This window comes from Arachis ipaensis, chromosome B3 (genome assembly GCF_059453495.1).
Source record: "Arachis ipaensis isolate K30076 ecotype BB chromosome B3, ASM5945349v1, whole genome shotgun sequence".
Classification (NCBI taxonomy): Eukaryota; Viridiplantae; Streptophyta; class Magnoliopsida; order Fabales; family Fabaceae; genus Arachis; species Arachis ipaensis.
Genome location: NC_142438.1, coordinates 52757093 through 52762807, shown reverse-complemented (window position 1 = coordinate 52762807; position 5715 = coordinate 52757093). Strand labels below are relative to the sequence as shown.

The window sequence follows — 5715 nt, the reverse complement described above, 5'->3', positions numbered from 1 at the left end:
CTATTAAGGATGTACACTGCGGTCTTTAAGGCTTCTCCCCAGAGTGATTCAGGTAAGGAAGAATGACTAATCATACTTCTCACCATGTCCTTAAGAGTTCGGTTCCTTCGCTCTGCAACACCATTCATGCTAGGTTTGCCTGGCATGGTGTATTGCGGAACAATACCACACTCCTCTAGGAAAAGGGCAAAAGGCCCGGGACATTGCTCACCTGAACCGTCATATCTTCCGTAGTATTCACCACCACGATCAGATTTGACAGCTTTAATTTTCTTTCCAAGTTGAAGTTCAACTTCAGCTTTGAAAGACTTGAAAACATCCAAGGGTTGACACTTTTCATGAATTAAATATAGATACCCATAACGAGAGTAATCATCTATGAATGTAATAAAGTACCATTGTCCATTCCAAGAGACAGTAGGGAATATGCCACATATATCGGTATGTATCAGTTCTAAGACATCTTTAGCTCTCTCGGCACCTAATTTCCTTTCGTTTGTCCTTTTTCTCTTTATGCACTCAATGCAGACTTCAAAGTCCGCCAAATTTAGGGGTCCAAGAATTCCATCCGACACGAGCCTCTGAATTCTCTGTTTAAAGATGTGACCTAGGCGTTTGTGCCATAATGATGCCGAATTCTCATTTAGTTTTCGTTTTGTACCCGTTTGCAGTATTTTATTATTATAGGAATTTAAGTCAAGTTTATATAGATTATCCACCAAATGACCAGAGCAAATATTATTCAAATTATAGAAGAGACTGACTTTATTGTCTCCGAACGAACAAAAATAACCTGATTTGTCCAAACGAGAAACAGAAACCAAATTCCGTCTAAATGACGGTACATAAAATGTCTCTAATAAATCCAAGTAAAATTCACTCGTGGAACATAATCTAAAGGTTCCTATAGCTTCGACTGCAACTATATTGCCGTCTGCCACATAGATGTATCTTTCAGCATCATTTGGCGGTCGGCTCCACAGGCAACTCTGCATAGTAACACTTACATGAGTAGTAGCAGCAGAATCTACCCACCAAGTATCAACAGGTGCATAACTTAAACTAGCCTCAGAACAAACAAAAGTAAGAATTATACCCTTCTTTACACACCATGTGGCATATTTGGTACAATCCTTCTTCATGTGTCCCACCTTCTTACAGAAGAAACAAGTTGAAACTTGATCTTGTTTCTTAGCCTTTTTCTGCTGAGAAGGCACATCCACAGTAGTATCACGCTTTTTTTTATATTGAGAATATGAAGCCATGTGAGCACTTTCAGTCTTATCTTGCTGCAGCCACTCTTCTTCTTGCACACAGTGAGATATAAGCTCATTTAAGGACCAAGTGTCCTTCAGAGTGTTATAACTCACTTTGAATTGCCCAAAGTGTGCAGGAAGGAAAATCAAAATGAAATGCACGAGTAAATCTTCAGACAACTCTAACTTTAGTGCTTTCAATTTTGAAGCAAGATGAGACATTTCCATAATGTACTCCCTTATATTCCCTTTACCTTTATACCTCATGGAGACAAGTTTGCTCAAAAGGCTACTTGCCTCCGCCTTTTCATTCTTAGTAAAGAATTTTTCAATATCTTTCAGAAACTGTTTGGCATCTTTATCCTCAGTAATTGAGCCCCGAAACGCCTCAGGAATTGAGCGTTTCATGATCATAATGCTCATTCGATTGGATCTCTCTCACTTCTTTATTTTAACCTCATTGAGGTTTTCCGGAGTGGAAGTGGGGTTCTCCTCTCGAAGAGCTATATCTAGATCCATACAACCGAGGACAATCTCCACGGTATCTTTCCAAACTTTAAAGTTTGAACCATTCAGCATAGGAATACTGCTAATTTGTGCAGAAACATTGCTAGCTAAAGCCATAGTTTCTAGATTAGAACAAAAATAACATGTAGTAAACATTAGTTAATTAATGGGAAAAAGATCCATATTGAGATATCTAGCACAACATTAATTTTCAATCTTTGGATAGAAAAATTAACTGTAAGTGATACTCTCATTGCAGTAATCAAATATTGTCGAAATTCCTGTCACACATTAAGCCTTTCTTTGGACCGACTTAATGCGCACATGGAGACTTAAACTTCGCAACCTATTTATTACCGCATATATTTTCTATTAATTGGCCAAACAATAACCTTCCTTTGGGCCGATTATTGACCGCATAATTAATAGAAAATACACAAAGTGTTCAATACTTATTATTTGGCCAAACAATAAACTTCCTTTGGGCCGATTATTGTTCACATAAATAATAAGTATTACTTTATTCTTAATCAGTTACCCAAATATTTATTTACCATTAATATGTGTATATAATTTGGCCAAATATAGGCCTTCCTTTGAGCCGACTAATATTCGCATGAATTACATGTCACCATATTCCTAATGTTTTAAATAAATCAATTTTCACAAAAGAGGCTACTTTGGCAGCATAATGTTCAATCAATTTATTCCAAAACTAATTCTTTATAAAATAGATGGGTATACTAATCCAAATTGTTACTAGTTTCTTTATGTAATAATTAAATAATATTTTTTTTTATTATTCAAATATTATTAATATGTACACATAATTTGGCCAAATATAGATCTTCCTTTGTATAGATCAATATTCGCATAAGTAACATACACATAATAATTCTTATATCTCATACAGATAATCAATTATCTTTACACCAAATTTAATGGCACATAAAATTAAATATCAATTGTATAGGGTTACAATAATATACAAAAAAATACATGATAAAAAAATATCTATTTAATTAACCGTATAAAAAAATGCAACCAAGACAACATTAACCTCTCAGTAATTATATATTATATATCGTGAAGATTATATAAATGGCCGACGGTAAACATAATGCAATATATATATATAAATAAAAGCAATCAAAACGGCATGGTGGGGATTCTTTTACATATATAATGTGAATATATACGTATCGATGCACGCACATAATCAAGAACAATTTCATTAAGCGTGCATCAATTTCATATATAATGTAAACACGCATGTGTATATTTATATTAATATAATAAAATAAAATTGAATATTTTCGATGATTGAATTATGGATGGCTCTGATACCACTTGTTAGAATAAATCAGTTTTAATATCCCAGATCATCCATATTGAATCACCAAAAATATATATCATATTCGAATGCGGAAGCGTATCTGAATTCATAAACATAAATCATACGACCGGAAGAGTTTGGATCTTGTGGTTCTTTCGATCTTCCTCAACCAAAGCCTTCTGTATTTCTAGGAGGCTGAATCGCAACTCTTTTGATGGGGAAAGAGCAACAAAGGCGGCTTTTGGTATATTGGGGACCGAAACCCTGAAAGTCTATTTATATTTGAGCATGACACCCATTAAACCCTTAAGTCCAAATAAAATAGTATCTAAAGCCCAAAAGATAATATATCTAAAATCCAAAAAGATAATTATCTAAAGAACAAAAGATAATATCTGGTTTTATTCTCATTTAATTTCAAATCAAAAGTAATAATGACTTATTCAATTAGCATTTAAAATAATAAATGAGATCATCATTATATAAGTCATTTAATTTGAAATAGCATAATTTGTGATTATAATTAATATATATATATTGCCGACAAATAAGTTAGGAAATCAAATAATTTTCTAACATAAAGATGGAAACTAGAGATTAATTTTATATAAATATTGAAGACATTTTGTATGCTTTTTTCTGTATTATTAACCTATTTACGTGTTTTATAAGGTATCTTTGTAAAATAAGTCTTCAGGCAGGCATATTAAAGAATAATTATGTTGAGTAAGGTAGTTCATTTAAAGAAAAAATTCCAAGAAAATAATGTGACTTTGTTTGGTTCATTTTGCACAATACCAAACGTTGTAAATATTCGGACAAAAAAATCTATAAATATTTGAAGAAAGAGAAAATTATTATTTCAATCCTTAAAAATTTCAATTTTTATAAATAGTTTTTATTAAAAAAAATAATATTTTGATTTTTTAAATATGATTTTATTTTGATAAAATGTATTTGTTTTGAAGTGTTAGGATGGTGATTTTAAAACTTGGATGTGGACTTTAAATGTTTGGGGAGAGTTTTCAATGTCTTTGTATGAAAAATAGTAGGAATATCGGTAAAAAACTCTAATGCTTAAGTTAGCCAGAGCTTTAGCATGCTAAATATGTGTTGAATTCAAAAAAAATCGTGAGTGTTGAGGTATTTATACAGTGGTAGATGAGACCGAGTCATTCGTTGAAGATAACTTCAGATAGTATTAGATAGTTATTTTTCTCCCAAAGTGAGAAATTACACTCTATGTTTAAAGTAAGGAGGGATAGCATCTGACTTGCTTTCCAAATCGGATCAAATACGGATTAGGAGACCCGTGCCTTGGTCGGCTCGACCTGTTTACACCTGGCAAAATAAGATAGAAATAGTTGTTGTTGGGACGAGTTATGTGGGGTAGTCTAATCCATGAGATAGGCACTGCCATATCGTATTTGGGTTGGACTATCCCAGGTTCAACTGTTCAAGTATGAACAGTGCCCTTACTCGAATTATGATCGAGAGGTCAAATCTCGGGTAAAATGCTCATGTACATTACAAGTCATAGATCAGACGTTTTTATTTCCCACTTCATTTCTTTAAATTGGAAGGTAAATCATACGTGAGTGCGACTTGTAGTCAAGAGTAAGTCATGTTGAAACTCAACGTGATTCTAAAAAGTAATGCGTCACTTTAATTCTTCCCGTGTCTTCTCCGTTCCCTTCAAGTAATATTCAGGACATTTAAAATAGAGTGAATACCCAACCCGACCCCTGAAAATTATTTTGAAAGGACTACGAGACCCTTGACAAAAAAAAAAATACCCAACCCGGTCCCTGATCTTTTTTTTTTTGGGACTGATTAGCCTTTGTGTAAAAAAAATAATATTGATTTTTTTTTGGCACAGGAGCTAATCAGTCCCATAAAAGTAAAGCTCAGGAGCCGGGTTGGGTATTTTTTTTGTCAAGGGCCTCATTGTCTTTCGAAGTAATTGTCAGGGGCCGTTTAGGGTTTTTCTCTTTAAAATATGAATAGAACAACCAAATGCCCCTATTTCAAGTGGTCTATATATAACACTTACGTGACTTCTTCTTCTTCTTTTCTTCTTTCTCTTCATGTTCTCAATCTCTCTAGTTCATTGATCTTGTGCTTCTTCGAATAACCACTTTTTCATTTTCTGTAGCATCTTCATATTGGTTTTATTTCCTAACCTTTTTTACTCTTTATTTTCATTTTGCTCTCTATTTTACTGCCTACATTTTCTATTTTTCTTTCTTTGTCAACGTTTATTGTAGCTTTAGTGACCTTTCTAAAAAAAAATACTCTTTTTGATATTGTATTTTGCATTTGTGTATTGCTTGCTTTCTATTGGTATTGTAGTAATGGCAATGGAAGTGGTTTTGAGTGGCACCACCAAATGCTGGTGGTTATGGTGCCTGAAAGAGTATTATTTTCGGTTAGGAATTTCACACTATTAATTCTGTTGATAGTATAGTTTCCAACCAACAAATAATACTCAAATCAAAGTTTAATTTTTTGTTGTCACAAGTCCAACCCAATAAAAGTAACCGAGAGGGTTATGGTATCTGTTCCGAGGGTTACCTGAAACTGTAGGTCGATCTCGGACGAGATCTTCTATACTGG

At 33.4% G+C, this 5715-nt stretch overlaps 1 pseudogene; it reads right to left on the bottom strand.

The window, feature by feature from the left end:
* Positions 1-691: 691 nt before the first annotated feature.
* LOC148570648 (uncharacterized) lies at positions 692-1919 on the bottom strand (annotated as a pseudogene).
* Between the last annotated feature and the right edge of the window lie 3796 nt (positions 1920-5715).